The sequence below is a fragment of the Chroicocephalus ridibundus genome, chromosome 9 (assembly GCF_963924245.1).
Source record: "Chroicocephalus ridibundus chromosome 9, bChrRid1.1, whole genome shotgun sequence".
In the NCBI taxonomy this organism is placed as follows: Eukaryota; Metazoa; Chordata; class Aves; order Charadriiformes; family Laridae; genus Chroicocephalus; species Chroicocephalus ridibundus.
The window spans coordinates 22,422,889-22,448,698 of record NC_086292.1 but is presented as its reverse complement, the minus strand read 5'-3'; the positions used below and the strand labels follow the sequence as shown (position 1 = coordinate 22,448,698).

General features: G+C 49.7%; 1 protein-coding gene across 16 annotated transcripts in view; it reads right to left on the bottom strand.

Annotated features, from left to right (window-relative positions):
- Positions 1-23,647, bottom strand: part of MBNL3 (muscleblind like splicing regulator 3) — a 97,753-nt gene extending 74,106 nt beyond the window's left edge. For 6 of the 16 annotated variants that reach the window (XR_010072681.1, XR_010072682.1, XR_010072683.1 and 3 more), the window contains exon 1: positions 22,246-22,348. The gene's annotated coding sequence lies outside the window, so the exon portion shown is untranslated. Of the gene's footprint in view, positions 1-22,245; positions 22,350-23,280; positions 23,413-23,513 lie in introns of those variants that run through there. The other 10 variants (XR_010072685.1, XR_010072686.1, XM_063347450.1 and 7 more) reach the window with 6 other exon arrangements.
- Between the last annotated feature and the right edge of the window lie 2,163 nt (positions 23,648-25,810).

Here is a 25,810-nt window from a genome sequence, read left to right as displayed (position 1 = left end):
AGAGGGGATATATGGCAAGTGGAATCTTTGTTTTAATTGGCTGCTGTTAAGAACATTAGAAGGATGTTTGAAGGAGAATGATTACGGGCAGAGTGCAGAGGAGGTAATCAAAGGTGTCCGCCAAACTGAATTTACGATGTGGTTTAGCAATCCATCACCTGGCTATCATTCCTACGAACATGTGCATACATAAGCCTCAAAATATATTCAGCTCGGGGGGCCTGGAAAAAAGCGGCTGTTCTTGCAACCCCAGCTAACAGCACTTTGCTCCTTCCAACGTTACAGAAGCAATTTATTTCAATTTGGGGAGGGAAATCAGTTCAGATATAAAGGATAAATAGTTTTAAATTCTTCTAAGTGTGAAGACAACTTTGTTTACTAAATGCATACAAGGGAACATATGCGTACAGCACAAACTCAGCAGTGGAAATTTGGCTCCCTGAAATTCCCTGTAATATAGATGCATTTTTTCCAGAGAAGTCCAATGGTCTTGTTTGTTTTCACCGCTAATAGAGCATTTCAATGAAATTTTCTACTGGGAAAGTCTAATGAGGTCAGAATAACAGGCCAGAGTAACTAGGAAGGAATGTCCTTGCATTTTACTTTTAGAATAAGGATAAAGGTGGGGCCTTGCAAGAGGCAGGGGATGGGCCTGTTTTGGCACACGTGGCCGGGCTGGAACGCTAGGTCCTGTGAGCTCAAGGGAATTTTGAGCTTATTTTTCCAACAGAGAATCCCTTGTCAAACTCAGCAGCAAGCGAGCGGAAGGGTCCGTCTGGAAGAAGAGCAGAGCAATGCCCGGGGCTCTCAGACAGCCCCAGGGACCTACTGCAGCTGGGCGGCTCTTGGCCACGCTCCCCTCCTTAACCTGCTTCCCGTTCTTTGCTGGGAAGATGAGTGCCTTCAGCAGCTCCGCTGAGCTGGAGATCTCTCTACTTCTGTACATTAAAGGGAATCCAAGTTACACCAGGGTAAGCGTTGTGGAGGAAATCAAGAGCAAGAACAGCCCGATGCAGCAGCACTACGACAGGGAACAGGATTGACTCTGTCATTAAGGCTGGATGTCAAAACCCACCAAGACAGCCTTTGGGAGAGAGGAGATGGGCCAGAGTAAGGCTGTGAGAATGAAAAGGAAGGAAGAAAGCTAAACAAAAGAATGCAGGCGGAGTGGGAAGTGGCTTGACTGGGATAAACAGGTAAGGAGGAAAAAGTGCATTCAAGAGCAAGCAGGCTGTGGTCTGTTTCCTGGCACCAGCTAATCTGATTGAAACAGAGATACAAGAAACAGAGGCTTAAATAGCTCATGGGAGCAGATCTTCAGCTGGGGAGAGCCATCATCACTCAGCAATTAATTCCCTCGCAGGCACTGCCCCTAAACCCCACGTGAAGAGCTGACCCTGCACAGCCAACACAGAACAAAGGAGAACAAGACGAAGTGTCTTTGTAAGGGTTAAGAGACAGCAGAGAACACGCTGTTCTGTGCATGCAGGTCAGGAAAAACAGGACTGGGACTTGACATAGGCACAGTGCACACACTGCTCTGCCATGATCACCAGAGCTCAAGCAGTGGAGCAGCCAGCTCTGCCCGCTAGGAACGAGACTGCAAGAAGCTTTACCTTAAAATCTGCAAGGACAGAGTTAAACCAGGGGAGTATCTGGTGGGGGTATAGTTTAGGGAGCATCAAGGCATCCAAGAAGATCAGAGACTAGCATCTCTGCTCTGCTGCTTGATATTCTCTCTAGGAAAGGAGTAAGAGAAGGCTAAGTAGGGGGAAAGTGTGCAAGACAAGATGCAAAGCGTCCTTTCACCCCTCCTGTGCTGCCCAGAGCTGCAGGTCTCCCACCTGTGCTGAAGATGTAGATGGAGCCAACCCAGCAGACTGGAACCAGAACCACAGGAATGGTTCAGGGAGGGCAAGAACATGCTCTTTGATAGGCCATCATGGGAGGCTGGACTTGCCCTCCAGCATGCAAGTCCTCAAACGAGGTGGTTAGGAGTGGTACCTTGCCTGCAAGTCCTTCCTCTGCTTCCATCCACAGGCAGGCACAGACAGAGAGAGCCCCCTGAGCAGCAGGGGGCAACAACCCTCTTTCCACCTGAAGCCCAGCTGGAGACAAGGAGCTGGTGGCACCCACAGATGCCCAAGAGTAACAGCAAGGCATCTCCCACCCTGGTGCTCTCCAGCCTCCCTCGATTTCTAACTTCCTGAGCCTGCTGTGGTTTGCCTGCTCACTGTTCCCCAACCAGCTCCTCAGTGAGTACTTGCCCAGTCTCCCCAGCACTTGTGCAAGCTTCAGGTGCCCACAACACCCTTTCACAAGGGCCTCCACAGATCATACTTCATGTGAAAGAGGAAGATCTCCTTTGGAGTCCTTGGCCACAATAATGCCCTCATCTCCCTGCTTTCCCTCTGGGTGGTTTTATGATATGCTGCAGACTGAGCACGAATGTCATCCCGGAGACCCATCCTTTTAGGGACTTCTAGTATCTGTGATGAAGTTAAAAATCTATGTACGGCAGTTTACAAAGCTAATTTGCCTCTTAGATAAAGGGGAGGGTCAGGGTGACATAGCGTAATTGCGGGATAAAATGCCACAATTTCCAACCCTTCCCAGGACCTTGACGCAGCAAGTTTCATTTGCAACCCCAGACTTGGGAATAAGTTTACAATTAAAAAATATTAACAGTGACCTTCAATACAAGGGCCACAATTTAACTAACCCGCCTTCAGGCTTTGTTAATAAAGAAGCTCTTCTGTAGGGTACAGCACAACGGCACTTCTGCAGAGATCAGGTTACCTCTGCCCAGCTACACCACGGTGGAAATTTTTAGAGACCTTTATATAAAAGCTCCAAGAGAGTACTCCTCTGCAGACAGACACCTCCCTGCCTGCTCTTCACCTTCTGCTCTGCAAGGAGCACGGTAAACCCAAGCCTGGCTGAATCCATGGGTAAGGCAGGGCTTGCAATTAAGCAATAATGATCACAATCACAAGGCATTTTCAAGGGACTGACGACCAACTGGGTGGGGTTACATTACAATGCATTAACCTAATCAGCATTTAAACCTCAGGAACTACACAGCAGAGGCTGCCACCTGCATTATAAACCAAAATGAGAACGTACTATTAAAACATGCATCTTTCAAGGCTCTGGAGAGCCTTACAGTTACGTCTTCACAGATAATCACATCACAGGTATGGAAGAAGGTTAGCAAATTAGTGCCCAGAGCTAATGAGCCAGTTTATTCGTCTTATCTAGCAGAGAAATGTTTTTTTTACCCTCCATCCCATGGTAATGCTACCTTGACAGGTGCAGTGCCCGCAGTAAATACTAGGTCTGTCCCATATTTTGAATTATCCCTTTAGGGATGAGAGCAAAGATAGATATTCGGGTAATGGATGCTTCCTACAGCCTCCTGTACAGCTTGCAGCATCAGAAAATTAAGTTTACTGGAAGAGCAAAGCCTGATTGCTGCCCCTAAAGCAGACTTTTCTTGGTATCATTACTCAAAGGCCAGTTAAAATAGGGAGTTGCTACACTGGAACTTTTTCTGCTTCTTTCTTTATAGATCATAGGGCAAGGGAAAAACAAACTTCCAAGAAATGCCCTGGAAATGCCAGGTGCCCACACACCCCACGTAACCCACTGGCAGTAGTGCTAAGCCTAACTTCGCACCTCTCCTTAATACCTCTTAACAAAACATCCATCGCATACCTTTGCTCTTATTGACTATCACTGAAACATGGTGGCAGTTGGCAATTAGTATTTTTAACTCGTGGGGAAGTCTTTTGTATGGCAGTACTTCCTGCTGGGCTGGGTTTTATCGTGCTGTCCTCCCTCCTCTGGAAGGCTGACTTGCCAAGAAGAGGACCTCGGGTGTAGACATACATACATGCATGTGGATGGACCAAGGCCTCAGAAGTGCTATCAGACTATAAGGGACCTATCAGGTCCAAATGGTCTCATTGCCATCCAGGCAGATGTTCAGCACTGCAGCATGGATTTTCCCAGTTTTCCCATCATTCTCCTCTTTTTGTGGTTTTAGTCCTGTTGGTTCAGTACATCTCCCAAGCTCTACACCATTTCTGCCCAGCTGGTGGCTCTGCCTGCAAGACAGAAGGGCTCTTTTTGTCTGGATCTTTGTTCTTTCAACATCATCTAAATTTCACTCCCTTAACACCTGATTTAATATTTCAACCCCTTTAATTACACACAGTGGAGATTTTATCGGAAATCTGATTATTGTTTGAAAGTCTAAGCGTTTCATCCCAGCCTCAGAATTGATCTATCAACTGCTTTTAAATCTCCCATTTCAATTTAACATTTAACACTTTATACCCGCATTAATTACATTTCCCATGATCGATATCAACAAACACCGTCTCTGGCCCTCTCCCGATAGAGACACCTCAGAGACCCTGCTCTGCCAAAACTCTCAAGATAGCTTTGCTCTTGAACACAGGCATTTACAGGGCTGATCTCTCCAGTGGGAGAGGCAGAGAAAGAAAAACCCACGAAAAATAGCGGTACTGAGTAAGCAGCAAGGTTTATGGACACGGACCTGTTGCAGCGGGGCCAGAGGAGGACAACGAAGATGCTGCGAGGGCTGGAGCCCCTCTGATGTGAGGACAGGCTGAGAGAGCTGGGGGGGTTCAGTCTGGAGAAGAGAATGCTCCGGGGAGACCTTAGAGCCGCTGCCAGTCCCTGAAGGGGGCCTACAGGAAAGCTGTGGAGGGACTCTGGATCAGGGATTGCAATGATAGGACGAGGGGTAACAGTTTTGAACTGAAAGAGGGGAGATTTAGATTGGATATCAGGAAGAAATTCTTTGCTGTGAGGGCGGTGAGCCCCTGGCCCAGGTTGCCCAGAGAAGCTGTGGCTGCCCCATCCCTGGAGGTGTTCAAGGCCAGGCTGGACGGGGCTTGGAGCAACCTGGTGTGGTGGGAGGTGTCCCTGCCCAGGGCAGGGGGTTGGACCTAGATGATCTTTTAAGGTCCCTTCCAATCCAAACCATTCTATAATTCTATGATTATTTAGCAACACTGCTGGCAGAGATGCACAGACCTGGCCCTGGTGGTGGCACGGGGACTGGCCCGGCCCCGGGATGTGGGGAGCGGAGACTCCAGCCAACTCACCATCCATCCGTCCCAGCCCCTTCTCAGCTGGAAGAGGACCAGGCTCTGGTGTGGAAAGCCACTCTGGGCAGGCTCCACCATAACTCCTGCCGACAAGCACTGGGGTATGGGTAACACTGATGAGTCCATTAAGGAAGGCAAAACTTTACCCACTCAGTGTCTCACAGCATTTAAGGCACGCCATGCTTGTACCAGCCTGCAGGTGTAGGTTCCCCCGCTCGCCTCACCACAGCACAACATGGAGAGCAAAGCACTTCTCGCAGCACTTCTCTGGTCCCGAGTGGTGCAGATCTCTTGTTAGCAGACACAAACTGCACGGACTAATTAAGGAAGACACTCATCACGCTTCCTTTATATCCAGCCACTGCCAGTTCTCAGAGGCAGCTGCTGTAAGGCACTGGAGGGGTCCAGCTTCACCAGGAGGACAGTAACAGATTTCCTTCTCCAGACCACAGGAAGCAGAAGTGGAAGTGCTTGAGGGGGGCTGGGTGCTCCTCTTACCCTGCCTGCAATGCGTTTGTGTTTCTGTGTAGCAACTGGAGATGGAAGACGAAGATAGCGTCCACAGTGCCACAGAAAACAGGAATATTTGTCCCTGAATAATTTCTCCAGTATATTAAGCACAAGTCATTCTTATGCAAAGGCTGCCCTGTACAGCTGCCAAGGTCAGTAAGACCTTGCTTTATTTGCTGCATAAGGGCTGGCTGCGTAAGTTGTACCTTGTACATATTTTTACCACACGTTCTCTTGTCTTAGATTTCCCTGCTGCTAGCGCCTATGCATCTTGCCATCTGCTCGGTAGGTCATGCTACCTTCTCGGGCTGTTGGTAATCACTACCCAATATCCAATCCTCCAGAACAGTCAAAATTCCAGCAAACCAATTCTTACGGTATGTTTAATTCAAAAGACACCAAGGACAATATCGAATAACAATTGTCAAGGAAAACATGCTCCACAGCTTTTGCTAACAACATCAATATGTTTCTATTTTCAGGGGGTCTTGACCCGCTCTCCACTCACACAGCCATCACTGTTCACATTCTTGTAGCTACATACAGATGATTTTTTGTACAAGGATTGCATTCAACCAAGTGGCATTGCCTGCACACATGAGCTCTGGGTTACAATACCAGCAAGTGTAGATTTCAGGAAGCAGCCGAGTACTGGATCTAAGTAGATGCCGGGCTCTGAAAAAATAAGGCCCTATGCCTTTTAAACAGCAGACACATTCTTACAGACTACAGCCAATGGTTTTACCTAGACTGAGGACTCTCCCTCTCCCCAGTTTACTAAATCCTGTGAAACTGCAGGGGCAACAGTCAGATTTAGATATTTGCATAAGGAAGTAGGATAATATTTTGAAACTCTACAACATCATGATACTGCAAAGGACTCAAATGTCAACAAACTTTAACCCAAGCAGTCCCTTTGCAGAAGAAGAGACTTAAGTACCCTACAGGAGGGCAGTGGACAAGCAGGGAAAGTTCCCAACAGCCTTCCCTGCTCAAGAAGCATGCTGCCTTGCCCTGGCCTCTAAACCCAAATCAATGGGGAGATGGCAAGCAAAAATGTCCAACACCTCCCCTGACCCGCCAGCAGACAGCGCAGCAGAGTCCCCCAGTGACACCAGTTCTTTCTTGTTCATTTAGTTCGAGCTACACCTCACCACACCTGATCGACCGCAGCAGCATTTGGTGACCAGCTCTTGCTTATCGGTGTCTGACAAGCTTTCAGCCAGGGAGATCTGGTCTGGTGGGAACAGTGAGGCAGGACTCCAGACCAGGGCTCACACATCTTTCTTCCAGCCCAGAAACCAACTGGTTTCAGCTGTCTCACTTTGCCTCTCTGACAATGCTTGAACCCCGTTCACAAGTTACCATTAATGACTACCATCACCTCACCCTGCGTATCTGTCCTGAGGGCTACAAGCTCCTCAGGATAGAAACCCTCTCCCCCTTTACTCTGCAGACCCTGACCTTGGCAGGACCCCACAGCCACTGCCATAACGCAAATCATCATTCAAGTTTAAAACACATACTGGTGCCAGAAGTCTCTCAACTGGAGGCCAGCGGCATTACAATGGGGCTGTGCAGAGGGGTTAAGAAGCACCGCTGAAAAGGGATGCAAACAAGGACTCCAGGCTCCGAGCAAGCACGCTCTGCCATACACGCAGCTCAAAAGGTTAGCATCACTTGTGAGCAAGAACTGTCTGGCTGAACATACTGCCTTTGTTAACCGAGAACAGCTACATGATGGAGTGGACTAATTAACCACATTTTACTTTTAGGGACCCAAACTTAAATCCTGGCTCTTGTCACAGCTGAAAATGAATTTAGGGACTACAATGACAGCCGAGATCATTTATTTTCCACAAAATCATCAAATAATTGCCAGTCTCCTGACAGAGAGGCCCAGAACTCTATGCAAGGACACTAGTGCTTATGCTGTTATTTCCTCAAGTATAAAAATTATTAATGGATTGATGTGAGCGGTCACTACAGCTATCAGTGCTGCTCAGCTGGACTAAATGCCCAAATATGAAGAATCTCACCATGCAACATGTGTGTGCTTCATGATGCAGGGCCGTGCAGACTGCATGTCCTACATGGAGGGATTTAAAATTAAATTTTCATAAGGACTCATATATCCCTTAAATTTAGAGGGCCACAGCACAGCCCCGGTGTAACTCTAGTTACTTCACTGGAAAACCACCAGGGCTGGTTGTGGTCCAAAGGAGCTGAGGGTAATTTCCCCACTTCCTCATGGCTGAAGGCCGCCCAGCAGGGCCAGCACGGAAGTGAGTACTTTCCCCATAAAGTAATTCTCTATTTTTATCTTGCTAAGAAAGTTTTCAATTTAGAAACTAAACCTCCTGCTTCAGGGAGAAGCCAAGTACCCTCTTCCTTTCATGTTTTTACCAAAGAAGTTTTCATCTAATCAAATAAGCCATTTTTCCACTGAAAGGAATCACTGTGGAAAAACCAGAACAGCAGACCAGCCCCTGAAGGTCTCCAAGCAGTAAGTATGGATAAATTGCATTCCTGGTGCTGGTGGTGGCACGCTCCTCCATACTGCTGTTTGCAGTGTCACCTCACCCCTCTGTGCCTCAGGTTACCCATCCCAAACGACGGGCACCCTCGGTGTCAAAGCATTTCTGAGAGCAACGTACTCAATGTGTAAGTTAAGCAGCAGCTTAACTGTTCACAGATCGTGAACCATAGTTTTGGACACAGTATGCTGCTCTACTAAACAGAGGTTATTGCTTCTGAAGTGCCATCATCCTCTTCTTTCCTCCTCTCTCAGCAAAGTCTCCAGCATGCTCAGCCGCCAGCACAAGTGAAGGTAGGCAGGACAACACAACAGAGGCCAAAAGGAGCACGGAAATGTTTTCTGAAGCAGCCTCTGGCACATAACGCTCAGCAACACAGCACAGCTCAGCAATACAGCACCTTTCATGTGCACCGAGCAAGAGACCTGGGCACTTAACCCTGTAATACAATAAAGCGAGGGATGGGTGTTGTCTTCGTGGTAGGGTTTTACAGCAAGCCACAGGCTTGTGTGGAAGGCTTCGCTTGAACAGGAGAAGAGGAAAGCTTAAGTCAGACTTCTGTCCAAAAAGTCAGACTCGAGGGGAAGGGATCGGTTAGAAGATATCCGTGAACTGGGGAAGAAGGGAGCAGCAGCCACAGTACTCTTGGGGGCTGACAAAGAACCCAGGGCCAGGTCCTCCCTGCTCCCAGGCAGGGTGAGATTCCCACGGCCGAATCAAATTCTGCAAGTAAGGGCCACGCGTCTCCCCCCGCCGTTACGTTTAAATCCTCTTTACTCCACAGAACTATTCTCCACCCTCCCTTCCCTTTTAATCAGGCCTGAACTACAGATGTCAGCCTCATTTTGGCTAAGTCAACACAACTGCCACATCTAGGATGCTGTTACAGGAAAAACCTTCCTTACACTCTTGGCTGGATTCCAGAGTCTACCTCTTGGTCTAGACCTGACCTCGTTCCTCTTCTGCAAGCTTAATCCTTTACCTTAAGGGCACAGGGAACACACAGGGACTCCGACACAGGCCTGTCTACACTCAGTTTCCCCTTCAGCCTGCAGAGCCAGGAGACTCTTTTGATCTTGCTGCACAAACACTAACGATTATTGACGGGAGGCTCCCTCAGAACTGTATGTTGTTCAAAAACACACATAGGTTCAGGAGCCAAAAAGCAAATGCGAAGCACACACTTAATATTCTGCAAGGTAAATTCCTACCCCTAAAGCTCAACTCAACGGGACATAAACCTTCAATCAACAGTCGCCAGTTTCCTCAGATGCAGCCCTGGCCTTGCACCAAAACCATAGCCACGTCAGATACATCCAGCTTCATCTAAAGGTTAGAACAGAATAGTTTGGGTTGGAAGGGACCTTAAAAATCATCTCATTCTAACCCCCTGCCATGGGCAGGGACACCTCCCCCTAGATCAGGTTGCTCAAAGCCCCATCCAACCCAGCCCTGAGCACTTATTCATCCTTCAGCAGAAAACACAACACATCAATACAGGACCCTAATTGAGGACAAAGGACTTCAACCAGCTACCACATCACCCTCCAACAGTACCGTACCAGGCACACCCAGCAGCTTGCTGCAACAGTGCAGTCAAAGAGATAGCTTATGGCTCTTACAGTATGTCATCCTTGGCCCGCTCCTTGCTGTCCCCACCCCACGTGGCCAATGTGCAGGAGTCACAGGCTGAAGGTGGATGGACAACAGCTTGCCCTGTCATGCCCAAACACATCATATAAACAGGGTATCAAGTCTGAGCAGGATCTGGCTCATGCACTCCACCTCGTGACCCAAAAACCTCGACCCCAGTCATATATCAATAGCAGCAGTGGAAATATCAACCTGTGAATGAGATATTAGCAACTAATCTGTTATCAGCTTATTCTAAGAAGTCAACTAGCTGTGGATTCAACCTTCAGGCAAGAACATAGGTGTTTCTTGGCTCTCAAAGACATTTGCACAGTGTTTTCTTTAAGTGTTTGTGAGGGATGTTCAAAACCCCAATTATCTGTATCTGACACGATGCTGAACCAATACTCTCCTGGTTCACAGGAGCTGTAAAAAAACCCAACCCACTCAGGCTAGGTAGGAGAAGCCTCCAGATCAAATTCTTTGAGCTCTGAAACAGTCCTTGAACATGTGCTGCAAGAAATCTTTCAGACAGACACACCTTTCATATCAGAGGAGAAGGAGGGGAGGAAGAGGAAAAGAGATTAAAAACAAAATAAAAGCCAGATCCTCAGGTAACAGAAAAATCAGAGATGCTCCCTCAGTTTACACTACCAAGGATTTGAGTCAAAGGTGCTGTTAAAGTTCCTTTATGAAATATTTTAATCTGCCTTTCGATCTGCTACGAGTGCAAGCTCGGCAGTGCGTTTCAGAGAAATTATTTATTCAGTTTTACAGTGACTAACCTGAATTTCCAGACTGCTTCAAAAGAAAAACCTGAAGCATTTTTTTACATAAGGCAAGGAGCGTTAGACTGCTTCCCCCCTTGTTTTTCCTTTGCTTTTTCCTCCACCCCTCAGCTGAAACATCTCTACCTCTCATCTAATAAACAAACTATGTATCTTTCCACCAAAAAAATGCTCTTCCCTTCGCTGCCATGCTAAAAATGTGCTGACAGTTTTTCCAGTGTTTTTTTGCTGAAGCCACCCAAAGTGGAATAAAATAATATTCTTTTTTATGTTTAAATGGGTTTTTCAGTTTAGCCCACTACTTGAAAAAAGCAGCTAGCCTTACATCGCTGGCTGCAGTCTTACAACCTGGAATAAACCCAACACGAAGCTGAAAGTGTGGGATTACCACTGGCTCGGCGTTAGCGGGGCACCCTACCAACACCATCCACAGACAAAGCGAAGTACAGGGGAAGCAGTGTCACACACAGCGGGCCCAGCTTAAGGCAAGGTTTCTAAGGCCCTTACAACAATATTTCATCACAAGTAAGCTCTGATTCTGGGAGGTGGAGGGCAGATGTACATTTTCTTGTGCGGAGATGCCCTCTACTCAACCCAGCCTAAGACCTTCACTTACGCGAGGCTGTGATTAGGGGATTCAGGTCATGAGCAAGCAGATCTCATGCTTTAATTCTCTCTCTCGTTTCGGTTGCCTGAATCTCCAGGATGAGCAACATCACATTCTTGCAGAAACCAAAGCGAACTTGCGTGCAGCAGCTCTCTCAGAACAGGGACATGCATGAAGTCGATCGTGATAACCTCTCACCCAAAGGCGTCGGATGCTGCCGCTGTGTCTCAGCACTCTCTCCTCACATTAAAGGCTCAAAACAACAATCCTAAAGCCAGTCTCACCTCTTTGTCTCCCCAATCCACCTAACAATACTGCATTAAGTACATCAATACCGTTGCATTTGTATCTCCCCTTCGGTACACACACACCCCCCCCCCGCAAAGATGTACATCCAAAAATACAGCAGCCTGCACCCCCTCTCGCTCTCCCAGCTCAGCGAGCTTCCTCCCGAGATAGCCCTGCCGAGAACCACTTTAGCAACGTACGAGTTTAAAAGCACCCTAAAAATGGACACGCACCCAATATCAGACTGCAGCCCTAGTTCCATCCCCCAGTAAGCATCATGCAGGATCAGACCCTTGCTAAGTGATGTGGGACTGCAGCAACGCACTCTTAGCATTGCTACTTAATTGTGGCAGCTTTCGCTACCTGCAGATGCCATCCAAACATACAGAAAAAAAAATTTGTGCTCTTGGGAGCTCACAGTCTAAAGGCACAGGTCAGGAGAAACACTCTGTTCTTATTAATGCAGTTCTGTGGAGAGGAAAAAAAAGAAACCAGTCAAGCCTGTATGCTTCTCAGAAGCAGATTATAGCTAATAATGCAAAGATTACCGACATTAAATGAATTTAAATTCATTCTTCTATCATTCAGAATATTAAGTTTTTTACCTTCCTCCCAGTATCACTCCCATTTGTAGTCAGCTTCACTTTCTGCCTATCACAAAGATGTTATATTTGGACTATAATCACCATAATGGACTTCTCCCCCTCGGCAGTTCTGTTGTACTAGGCGTCTTAAGACAAAAAAAACCAAAAAGCATTTGTAGTGTCAGTTTAACAAGCATCCTTTTTTTTTTTTAAAAAATGTAATTGCTGTATAACGCTGCGAACAAGTTCTGCAGTCCTAATGGCTTCTTTTTGCCCGTCAACAGGTAAGGGGACAGTCTCGCCGGCGCTGCAGCAGAAGGAGCAAGAGCTGCTCAGCCCAGGGCTCTGCCGGGCAGAGGGAGCCGGCAGCGCTGGACAGCCTGGCCAGGCCACACCATCAGTGCACACTGCAGGCACAGGGGACCAACAAAAAAGTGTCTGTTGCTGGTGACCAAAGCTCGATTTTGAATTCAGGTTGCTCCTCACAAACATTTGGACTCAGACTAAAGACGTTGCTCTGCACTACCTTTCTGGGAATGGAATGGTTTTAAACCCAGCACCAGCAAACTGGAGATGGAGCATAGTGTCCCGGTTTGAGGCAAAACAGAACCAACTTTCTGTTTAGTAATTTTATTTCTTAGCTAGGCCTCTTCTAACTCTCTGAAATTAACAGCATGTTGTGTCAAAAACAGTTCGTTCTCAGAGCAATTAGATGAATGTTGCAGCGAGGCTCTTGCTTATACTTATTGCTGTAACAACCCAGGTCAGCTCATTTCATTATTTGCCCCGTTGAAGGGTGGGAAGCAGAAAAGCGTAGAGGGGTCCCACCTGCAGGGAGGAGCGGACAGGACAGGGGACCCAAAACTGAACAACAGGGGTATTCCATCCCACCTGCCCCACGCTCAGTACAAAAGCTGAGGGATCAAAGGGTCAATGCTCTTTCTTCAATGGCCGACATCCGAGGAGGATCCTGCCTGTTCATCTGCCTTTGATCCCGATCCATGTGTCCTGACTCCATCTGTGGAATCCAGTTCCCACCCGTCACGCAGTCCCGTCAGATTTACTCTCAAGAGGAAAAACTCCTTTTGAAACTTAAAAGTTCCAGTTCAGCTATAGGATCCCTCTCCCCAAACATCCTATTGACAAGTATCTAAGAATGCTTAAAAGAAAGCCATCAGTCCAGCAAATCACCAGCCGTGTGTGTGCTGCTGAACATCACGAACATTCATGCTAAAAGCTTCTCACGCATGCTTGCATCCACATTTTACTGAAAGAAAGGGAACTCCAACAGCAAACAAACTGCAAATCCCTGTCAGCCCCAAATCTGGAGTGCTTGGCTGGGCTGTGGCCTCAAGGCTCCAAGCTTCCCCATTTGCTCTCCTGGTCCCACATCAGGAAGGCAAGCCAACGCATCCCCAAGCCGAGAGAGCAGGAATTGGTGGGCAGTTATCTGAAATGCAGTTTGCAGTGAATTACCGTTGCACGGGATCAGTCCAACTCAATCATCCAGTCCTTTTGTTTCAAAAAGGGAGTTACTGCTGGTAAAAGACATCTGCCTTAGCTCACAGCCTTATGCAATGGCTGTATTAAGCATTACTCTTATTTATCAGTACACAAGTATAGTAGTTCACATTTTATTGAATTAAAAAAGCCCCAGCATCTTGCAAATGGCTGTCAGCAACCAGCTCGGCCCCACCTGTGCAGACATTCTCTTGCAGGTCTGGGCATCCCCCGGCTCCGATTCCACCACCACTGCCAGCTGACCCAAGTACAGGCTACATCAGCCGGGGCAGCTCTGCCCTCCCTGGGGCCCACACCTCATTCCTGCCCTCTCCCTTGGCCGTAACAAGCATTTAGGAGACCGAGAACAAAGCAGAGGAATGAGGACAGCTGCATGGAGGAAAGAGTGCACCTTTCAGTGCCAAAACCCATTTGAAGGACATGAAACGGCAGGCTCAGCTCCTCATGGCACCCACGGAGGCCAAGGGCACGCAGCACAGCACGGAAGCTTGAGCAGCCAATGGCTCTGCCTCGGCAGTGCCTCTGTCTCAAGAGGCTTCCACAATTCCCCCAAATACACATCTTCCCCACAAGTTTGCTTCTCTCCGTGTGTGCACTGAAAGTCGAATACATTAGAAACACATGTGAGGAACTGGGCGCAGACCCTACGACAGGCCTGAATCCGCAGCACTGTACAGCCAAATGCTTGTCCCATCCAGGAGTCACCCTGTACGGCACCCTCTAGGTTGACTAAGCAGCTGGAGATGCTCTAAGACCTGGGGGAACCGTTTCTCATGTCAGCTGGCATGCAAAATGGTGTAACTGCCCAACTAAAAGCATCAAGGACACACTCCATAGCTGGGCTGAATTTACAAATCCTTGTATCTTAGAGGAACAACATGGAGTCACTGCACACAAAATAAATTAATCTGTTGTTAGACACATCAGAAACTACCCTGTACCTTATGAATGGATCTCAGGGTCTTGTCAGAAGGATAACCTTCCACCTATCACAGGACACAGAATGAATTTGTCTTTCAGCAGTAGCATCCTCATTCCAACCTTGGTATCTGAGCATTAGCTACCGAACGTGTCACATTACAACACAGTCGCCAGAGCTGGAAAGTCCCCAACCCAGCAGGTTGGGTTCTGCCCTTCAGTAAGGCAGATATATAACCTCATGCAGAATCCGCCCTGCAGGCCCTACTCTTCTCCTCAGTCTCAGGAGAAACATGGGTCACAGCCACTCAACCGACTGCTCTGGAAACCCTGAAAAGCATAGTGAAGATGGTCAGTCCCAGTTCAGAGCCACCCAGGCCAGCTGCCCCAGGCAGAATGGCCCAAGAGGGTGCGCAGAGCAGGCAGAGGAGGAGTGGGGACAACCTGCCTGCACTTCCAAACAAGGTGGAGGAGGCTGGTGGCATCCAGAGGCAGCAGGGGAGGTGTCACCTCAATGCAGATATGCAGGAGGGAAGGGGCTCGCTGTTCCTCCTGCAGGAGAGCAGCCCACTCTGGCTGGCCTTATTTACATGACCTGCGGTGTAGCTTCCTCAAGCACCGCCTGAAAGGTGCCGCTGCATTAGCCAGACCACACCTGGGCGCTTGGGGCACAGCCGACCTTAGCTCATTACCAAGGCTGTGCTTAACAAAGGGCACTGCAGTTGTTGCACTGTGCTCAGCGCTTCACTGCATAATTAGCCAAACTGAATTCATGGGCGGTGGACTTGGTCTGAGGAACAAGCCCAGGACCTATGATGGAGGCGTTCAGTTGTGGATCCGGGAGTCAAGGACAGCAAAGGCAAGGTGGACATGCCAGTGACAAGACCTGGGCAGTCTGTCCGAGGGCATGGAGGCACTTCACAAGACACCTCTGTGCTCTGGCTTTCTTGGTCACATACAACGCCAGCACCTGGAGGCTTCAGAGGAAGCAGGATAGACCACCTGTAACCCAATTGGTGGCTCCATGCTACTGTTTCTTTTTTGTACCTCAAAAACAACTTTACTGAAATGTATCTGAAGATGCAACACAAGCCCCCTGGGCCAGCACTGGGCGTTACCATTTATTTAAAAACATTCAGACCATATTTAAAAGGATGCCACTGATACCTGGTATGGCTATAAAAAGATCTATCTATTCTGACTTGGTGGCTGTAGACAGGTTAGGAGATCCTACAACCAAGCGGCTTGATTAAGAGCAAACAGCACTGATTTAGGGTTTTGACAAGATTTTGGGGAGAGAAACCTGATGTCCTTTTGCTGCCCAGCATTCCAGCCTTTAGGATGGCTTTAACGACCAGTCCACCAATCCACGTGCCTCCCTCCCAACATCACAACCCTGCACAGCACAACCACCCCCCCCAGTCCCAAAGACCATTAAATGTGCACAGCACAACCACCACCCCCAGTCCCAAAGACCATCAAATGCTTCACAAACATTAATGAATTAAGTCCCAGCACCCCAATTAACTCCAGCAGCATTATCCCCTTGTGACCAAAGAGTGTGGAAGCAGGTTGAAGGATCCCTGCCGAGGAGCCAGACCTGTGGGCTCCCTCCCTCTGCTCAGCTACAGACCTGCGAGCCATTTCAAAGGCTTTTTCCAAAGACAGGCGGAAAGCTTTCTGCTTTCCTTGAAAAGCTGGTCTATGCAACAAAAAAAAGGTACTAATAAAGGTTTCACCATCCAAATTAAAAGTCAAAGGCAGCAATAGAGTCTCTGAAATCTAAGAAACACGTTGTGTGCAGCGTGAAATTTATTGCCGCCTTGCAGAACGAAGCCAAACATCTTAATATGGAAAAACACCGCTACTTTTGACCCAAACAGATTGGGAACAGGAAGTAAAAACAAATTACTCAGCTGCGGCCTCCCTGCCTTATGAGCGGCAGCAGCGAAACCAGTGTTTCCTGCCCACGCTCGTCCCGTTGGCAGCCGCCCGGTCTGCACGCTGGCTGCCCAGGGGGCCAATCCCACACAAACCAGTCGGGGTTTGGTATTAAAGTCCCTGCCGGCAAGATCAGGGCTCCGTCAAAGGGGAATCAGCTGGGGAGAGCCAGGGAAACGGGGACTACAGGAATCGCCCCCAAATGCTGCACCCATTTGCCAAGCACACAGGGCCCAGCTCCCCGGCGAGGGGATTCCCCTTCTTTCGGTGGCTCTCTCGATTTTCACCAGCCAAATTCCTGACTCAGGACAGGCATATTTCAGGAGTTAATTTTGGTTTTACTGCATCATCACCAGCAAACCCTGAGAAATTAAGTCAAGCCTCAATTGGCTCAAAACATAATTGCATTTCTTTTAAATAATAGCTTTGCATTACTTTGTTTTTTGTCAGAGTTTTGTTTTGGTTTTTTTTTTTGAGCTTGTGCATATTACATCCTAATTATATTTTCAAGCTTTCATTTGCAGCTACAGGAATAACCCAGAAAGACATACAGATGAGCTAATTTTCAAATCATCACTTGAGTAAGGAGCTTTAAAAACAAAGTGACAGGTAGACCAAGGGACCTGCAAGAAAAAAGAAACATGCAAAACCGACAGTCCAGCATCTCTTTTGTTAAAACTGGTAACTCAATGCCAAAGAGAATGGCTTTAAGACCTTAGTATAGCAAACACTGAATATCACACGCGTATTGCAACTGAAAATGCCATTTACACAAATGCTACACACTAAACAGCAGCTCAGAACCTGACGTTTTGATTAAAACTCTTGCTTTCAGAAAATCTTACAGGCATCATTTTTACTAGCTCAAGCAGATTTTTTCCTACAAGATCTTGAAAGATTATCATGCCAGGTGTAGAATACTTCATAAAGCAGAGTAAGATTTTTGACTTGTGTTAATTTTTTCTTTTTAAATAATAGCAACCAGCAAATTACTGCCATTAGTACAACACTGCCTTCGCAGCAAATTTATGCCAAAGCGGAATTTCACCCAACAACACTTCTGGGTAATACAGACATCTGCAGAACCAAGGGGGAGGTGGGGGGGAAGGATATAAATGTGCACAACCACACATTTTGTGCATTACCATCCAAGATTTTTACAAGGACGGGTATTTCGTGACACTGTTCTGCAAGAAAGTACCTTGTGCGTGCCCATGAGTACTCTCTCCTGCGCGCAGCAACCTCCAGTCCTACCTGGTATTCTTTTAAATCCATCTCCTAATGCTGCTTTGGTGGAGGGGTTGCGCCGTGAGGAAGGAAAGTCCCCCTGCACCCCCGTTATCGTGCTGCATGAAATCCTGCCTCTGCCCCAGCAAAAAAAAAACCAAACAAAAAAACCAACCAACCAAAAAAAAACCCCACACCACCAAAATCCGAGTTTATCACGCCAAGGAAAGAACAATAAGTGGGAGTCCGAAAAGGCAGTCAGAAGTGCCGCCAAAAAATCAGTGCTCTTTCTCAAAACCAGGCCCTCCCTTCGGAAGCCTGCCAGTCAAACCCGATCACGAGGCTGTTTTCCGAGGGTGAATAGAGTTCTTATTGACACAGCTTATGTCTGCAGCATGCAGCCTTCCGCAAGGCTTTCAAGAGCAGATCGGATTACACAGACACATTCTCTCTGATTTTATGCATTCAGAAGCCCTCAGACATAAAATACCCAGCTCTGAAGGCCACTGCTTTTTCAGCTCGCTATCAGCCTACGTGCTTTTACAAAAAAATAAAAAAAAAAAAAAAAGCAGGTGAAGAGATCCTGGCACCCTGGGCTCCAGAGGACCTCACCCTTGCCAAACAGGGCCATGTAATTTGGAGTCCAAGCCACAGATTTGCTCCATGTGAGTAATACAAGACGACTCATTCCCATGGTGGGTACTTAGCATCAGGACAGGAGAAGGGAAGAAATAAATATCTGCTGACACCATTTAAAATGGGGGAAGATAACATCGCTCCAGGTAGACAATGCTTCCTGGAAGGCGGCATGGAAAAAGGGAGGATACACACCTCTTAAAAGAACACCGCATACAGCCACAGCTGAGCAGCAAGAGGTGCCCGACTGCAAAAGCATCACAAGCACAAATTCAGGCAAACAGTCTTTCCAGGGTCAGCAATTTGCATGCACACGGGAACCTAGAGAAAACAAACTAAAGGATCAACTTGCACCGTTTCTATACTTAGGGGGCACAATGAGGAACTCCATTCCAGGAGCAGAGACGTCTACATACAAAGTCTGGGGTACCTGTGATGCTGCAGTAAAGGTGAACAGAGAATTACAAAATGTTTTGTTATTATAAATTCTCCACCTTAAAGACTGTACTTTGGTGAAAGAAATAAGTCTGTGCTTAAATCATATGAAAAGTTAGGGCCCTAGAGAAGGACGTACACACTGCCCAGAGCTCTGGACTATGTTGACTAAAAAGAAACTCACAAGAAATCCCCATCTAACAAGCAAACCAGTGCATTACACATGGGTAACTGGTTCCCTATCCCCTCAAAGGGAACAACTCCCGCATCAACGCGCCCACACTGAATTGAAACTTCTCGCTGAAATATTACCTACGGCACACGCAGCAAATCAAGCAAGCCTGAGCTTCAGAGCTTTTAAAGGATTTTGAGAGCAAACACACACTGTTCAATAAAGACATCCTCTCCCCCCGCTTCCAGGCTGCGATCACTCCCCAACCAAGTCATGTTGCATCATCATGTTGCAGAAGATCTTTCTCACATTTTTCCTGCTGTGTGCTGAGGCTGGATCTGGGTAACCCAAATGCGGGATGACACGTCTGTCTGCGGTGGCCGCTCGTCTTTGGTTGGACGTTCGCACTGTTTTTAGTGCACAGCAAGAGAGTCATAGCTCTTATGACTACCTCTGGAAACCAAGATCTAAGCAAACTCTGCTTTTCAGTGCACAGCCTCCCTCTAAATGAGCAGCCTCGTGTTTCTAGTACTCATTTCAGTTTCCACACGTGACTTCTAGTATCTTCATGGTCAGAAAAGCCTGTTCCTATGAAGGCTGCGTACTCTTTCCCAACACGTCTGAGTCACACAATGGTTTGCTCCGCTGCCAAAGCCAAGCTCTCACCACCAGCATGGCAGGGGTGTCCTCCCGCAGGCATCAGTCACCAAATCCTGCCTGCAGATTCATCATCACCACCTGTGCCTGCATTAGCCACAAAGAAAATCTTCAGTTGCTTTCAGGCTCTTGACTAAGCTGCAGGCACTGGTGACTGGGAAAGCCATGGTTTGACTTGTATGTGAACGCAAACCCATTTTCAAGACACTAGCAACGCAGTCTTGCCGGCAGTTTAACTTGGCATAAACCAGTGCTGTTAATAAAAGCGGCAGTCCGGCCCCATCCTGCCCTGCCTGTGCACCCCAGGTCCTTGTGCCAACACAACTGTTTCTGGGGCCCCACGGAGAAGCGAACCAAGGAAGAAGTGATGGCCAAAACGAGCATCGCTTTCTTTCCTGTTATTCTGCAAGGTTATTCTTAATACACAAGGATGGTGAAGAGACTGGAGGCAAGGGCTGGAAGCAGGACCACTTTTTCCACCACAACACCAGCTTCAAAACTATTTGCAAGCTATACTGCAAAAGGCAAGAAAGCCAGCCTCCCCCCCTTTGCAGTCACAAGGTTTTTAAGTCCCACTTTGCGATTCCCTTAGACGTGCAGAACAGCCTCTCAAAACGTCACTTCTGGTGGCAGCGCAACTGCGAAACTCTAAGGTCCATGTATGATCTTGCTAAGATGGGGCAAGCCCAGGAGAAAACTTCTTAGGTCTGTAAAAGTCTAAGAATAACACTTAAGCTTTGTGCCAGCCGTTCCCCGACAGAGAAGGAGGCGGCAGAGTAGGCCATCACTGCCCATGAGGTGGAACTGGGCATGAAAACCACTATAAAATCCTCTACGTGGATGCAACAACCCAACACCTCAGACGGACAACTGCCCAGCATCCCTACTTGTCGGTAATCTTCCTGTGACATGTGGGCCAGCACTGGGAGGGAGAAAAGGCAGCCCCAGATCCGCTCCTTCTTTGTCCATGGGTATCCCTCACTCCCCCACGGCAGTGGGAAGGATGTGGCACCACCACTTCTGATCTGGCCAGATGCTGCAGGAGGATGAGCAGCACAGAGGTTCCAGCACCGAGGGGCTAATTTCCTCGCTTTGGGCCCCTGCCGGTATATCCCAAACTGCCTGGAAGACAGCATCAGACCCACGACAGATGCACAGCTGTATACAGGCTGAGCCAGGTGCACATCTAAAACTCGTCCGCTTCTGGGGAGGCTGACTGTGATGGAGAGCAGGCTGCACCTTCTCCTGCTGTAAGTGCATCCCATAATACCTAGAAGCTTCTGCGCAGTCCATTGTCTTTCAAAGAGAAACACTCAAACACTGAAATAGCTCTCAAACTTTTCTGGGCCATCACTACTTTAAAATGACTTCATTTAAATATCTAACCGCATCTATATATACACACAGGCACACGCCAAGGGAAATGAGCACGAAGAGCAGGGCTGGTGCCCACAGCCTGTAACTCCGTACAGCCCCCCAGCTCCGCCTGGGCAGGACTGTGCCCCCACCGCTCCCCACCAGTCCCAACCCTCAGAGGGGAGCCCCGCCAGCACCCCGGCCCACTGGCAGGAGTGCTGGAAAGATCCCAGCCTGAAGGCTCGCCACCAGACCCCTGGCTAACACACAGCTTTTTTGGGGTATAGAGAGCAGCGGGGCCAGGGAAGTTTTAAGACCAAATTACAGAATCCTTTAAGTCCTTCAGTTCTGCATGAAGCTGAACCCCTAAGTCATTCCTTCAGCAGTTCCCCCCTCCCCAGGGCATGATTTACACCTTCATTTGTAAATAAAGCTCTGAGAAGCAGAACTATGCCACGTAAGGTGTTTCTCCAACCTGGAGAGCAGCACCGTCGCAGCCTCCATGTACTACCTTAAAAGCAAAATACCCGCAAGGAGGACCTGTAGAGGGAAAACATCTCTGCAACCCCATGGAAGCTGCTGGATGGAAACTTTAACTGCATTACTTCTGCTTCTGCATAATCCCAGAAGAACTGGCTTAATTCAGGCTGCTCCAACTCAGACACCCGATAGTTTCAACATGGTATAGACTATTACCTCGCTCTAATTACAGGATCACATTACATGTCCAACAACTGCTGCAATTTACTCTCGCCTGATACACCCCAGCTCAAAATTGCTCATCCCACCTCTCACTCCCATACTTTTTGGCATCCTTTGAATAAAGGCAGGGATACCGAGCGACGCTTCAGCATCTGACGCACGTGCACCCCAAGCCCCCCAAAGGTAAAGTCATTATTTCCTTGCGCTAATGAAGGCAACGACTTTTACCAGTGCAGAACAAACTAGTTTTAAAGAAATAGTACGGACACAACACTACCGCTCACACGCTTGTCTGTGCAAATGCATTACCGGCTTACAGCTAATAACCACCGCTGCACGACACCACAAATTCACACGTCGCTCCCTGAGCCAGGCGTTGATCTCGCACAGAGCCTACTTCAGAGCAGCACGAGCTGCAGCATCAAGCCCTCGGAGTTTCACCACCTCAAAGGCAGGGGACATTCCTTACAGCAGCGCCCGTCTTGCCTTTAAGCTCAAAACCGCATCCACAGCTCCCGCTGCCATGAAAGGGAAAGGTTTTCTCCCTGTAACCATCCGCCGGCGCCTGAGCCGAATGCTAACAGGTCTCTTACTTGCGCCTCGCCACCACCTCATGCTCTACGGGGGAATCTGTCGCTCCCCGAGCAGACGAGCTGTCCGGCCATCGCTCCACGATGATTCAGCAAGGGGGTGGCTCCCCGCCGGAAGGCACACCTACCGAGAACTGTCATACCGCGGGGCTGGGGGAAAATGGGAGAAGTTGCTCTATCTATCATGGCTGCACTTTCCAAAATGAATAGACCTGGCCTGGTAGGGTCGCGGGGGTGCGAGGGGTGAAGGGTGGCATGGAGGGGGGGGGGGGTTCCATCAGCAGGCACATGGAAATAATTCAGAGAAACATCTCGAGGCTTTGAACTATGGCACAAGTAAATCAGGGGAGAAAAAAGGCAAAAAAAAAAAAAAAGGGGGGGGGGGGGCGGGGGGGAAGCCAGACACTTTGGGAGCCAGCATCAACTTCGCCAAGCTGTGTTCTTTGTTTCCAGGCAGACTCCAGTGCGGTGGCAAGAATGAACAAATGCGCATGTCTTCGTAAGAGTCAAAAAAAAAAAAAAAAAAAAAAAAAAGAAAAAAAAAATGTCCCCCCTCCCCTCCGGCCCCGCCGCCGCTGCCGTAGCGGTAGGGGACTCCGCTGGGCAGTTTGTGCTGCTTTTTCACAAGTAAAAGTCCGTTCCCACCCTGCTCCGAAGAGGCGTTTTGCTACGTTACGAGGCGTTCAGGCGCACGACAGCTCCTGGAACACTTTCGGCTGCAAAAATTACTTTTGCTGCGTTTTTTTTTTTTTTTTAAGATTTGTTGTTTGATTTTTAAAAAAAAAAAAAAAAAAAAAAAAAGAACGAAACGACACCCCGGCAACGCACGACGACGCGCCAGCCACCCTCGGCAGCCGCCCGCAGACAAAGGACCGATGCGAAGCCGCGCCGACATCCCTGGGGCCCGGCACCCCCCGGGGCCCGGCCCGCTGCCGCTCCCGGGACACCCGCCAGCGGTCCCCGCCACGAGTCCAACCCCGCACCGCCCCTCAGACCCGTCCCCGGGCGGCCCGCGGGGGCAGCCGGCCCGGGCCTTACCTCAGCGGCGGCGGGGCTAGCAGGCAGCGGGCGGCCGCACCGTGCCACCGCGGGGCGAGCCACGGGGGCCGGTTTAGCGCGGGGGCCGGCTGCGCGCCGCCATTTTAACACCTCCCCTCCCCTCCGCCCCCCCCCCCACCCCCCCCCTTCCCCGCGGCGGACGGACACGCGCGGCGTGAAAATGCCACTCAGCGGCGCCCCCCGCCCCCCACGCTCCCCTCCGCCGCCATTACATTGACGCAGCGGCTCCTGGTCGCCGGGCCCGCCGTGGCGGAGCTAGCAGGGCAGCAGCAGCCGCCGCCGTCGTGGCCCCTCCACCGCCTCCCGCCGCCGGGCGCACATGGTACGCTCCGGGGCCGCGCCGCGCCGCGCCCCGCCGGCCGCGCGCGCCGCCGCCGCGCCGCCTGGCTGCTGCCATGGCAACCGGCCGGCCGCGCCGAGCAGGCCCGGCCCGGCCCGACCCGCCGGGCCCCGCGCACCGGTGTGGGGCGAGAGGCCGCCCGCCTGCCCGGGGTCTCCTCAGCGGTATCTCCCCGCCGGGGTCCCGGGCGGCGGCTGCGGGGTTGCCGTCCGCCGCCTGCACCGGCGTGACACGGCCGCCCGCCGGCGCACCGGAGGGGAAGCCGGGCCCGGCACCCGCACCTCTACCCGGCCGCGGGACACCAAAGCCACTGCCGCACACCCTGTCCCCAAAGCCACCATCACAGCCGCCTGCCGAGGGGCTTCATCCCCACTGCCCCAAAGCCACCATCACATCTCCTCGCCTTGTCCCCACTGTCCCCAAAGCCACCATCACACCTCCTTGCTGTGTCCCCACTGTTCCCAAAGTCACCAAAGTCACACCTCCCGACTGTCCCCAACGCCACCATCACACAACACTACTGTGTCCCCACTGTCCCCAAAGCCACCACCAAAGCTGCCTGCTGAGGGGCTGCATCTCCGCTGCCCCAAAGCCACCATCACACCTCCCCACTGTGTCCCCACTGTCCCCAAAGTCACACCTCTCTTCTGTGTCCCTGCCGTCCCCAAAGCCACCACCACAGCTGCCTGCTGGGGGGCTGCATCCCCGCTGCCCCCAAAGCCACTGTCACACCTCCTTGCCGTGTCCTAGCTATTCCCAAAGTCATCAACCATCACACCCCACACTGTGCCCACCCTGTCCCCAAAGCCACCATCGCACTTCCTCCACTGTGTCCACCCTTATCTCCAAAGCCATCACTGCTTCCTCCTACTGAGGGGTTGCATCCCCTCTGTCCCCAATGCCACTATCACCACCCCGCTGTGCCCCCTTGGTCCCCAAAGCCCCTGATTTTGTCACTGTGCTAAGGGGCTGCATCCCCTCTGTCCCCCAAGCAACCATCACACCCCCCAAACTGTGTCTCCTCTGTCCTCAAAGCCACCATCACTTCCCCCGCCCGCTGGGTCCCCTCTGTCCCCAAAGTCCCCCAAGAAGGACCGTGTACCTGCCAAGCTTGGCCACCCTTACCTGGGCTCTTCCACGCTGCAGCGCTCATTTTCACTGCTGTTCTGCAACAGAAAGTCACGGACGCCAGGACAGTCGCGAGGGAAAACAGGCGCAATGTGAAGCAGATGAGAGAGTAAATCACAAAGCCGCTGTGCACGTTCTGCATACAGCAAACGAGGAGCTAATTTCCTGGCAGCCGTCTTCAGGAGGCTTCGAGTCAGTCTTCGCCGATGTGGCCCTTGAAAACCTCACAGGCTTTGGCTGCAAGCGGCCCCGCTCATTTCTGACTTCGCATCTAATTCCTCCAAATACAGATAGTTTCATTACGCATTTTGTCAGGGTGAGCTGAAAACAACAGCAGCTACCAGATCACTGAAGAAGACAAAGTCAATCACGTATTTCTTTAAAAAAAAAATTTAAAAAATCAGCTTTTTATGGGTTTGGGTGACATTTGCTACATTTCGCCAAGGATCAGCCCAACCAGAAGTGGGAAGAAGCAGCTGAGGGTTGTTTATTGCGCACGGAGTGGCCCTCCCTGACAGCAGCACTACTGGAAATGACTGTAATAAACCCGCTGGTGGTCTGCACAGCAAAGCGGGAGTCCCGATTTCTGCACCTTGTTCCGACAACCACTTCCGCAGCCACCAGGAGCAGGTCGCTTCACCTCTCTTCCTCGTTACTGCCACTGGTTCATAGTTGAGATCAATTAGTTAATGTTTGCAAAGTCAGTTGAAGATGAAAAAGCATTACGTACTGCTAATAAAACCATAATGATCCTGCTGTTAAACATTAAACACACAATGAAGGGTAAAAAAAAAAAATAAATCCCATTTATGGAAAATTCCTCTTGCTTGAAGGACAAGGGATTACCTGCTAAAGAAGGAAGGACGAGTTCAAATTTGTATCCCAGGATTGTGTCCCAGGGGTCTGGCTTCTCTTTAGGTCTCTGCTACTGATTATTTGTGTGGCCGTGGGCACATCACTCGGGCCAGCAGCTGCTGAAGGGGCTGGTGGGCTCACCCACCTGAAAGCGGCCAGTTAAGCCAGAGCTACCCCAAAATCACC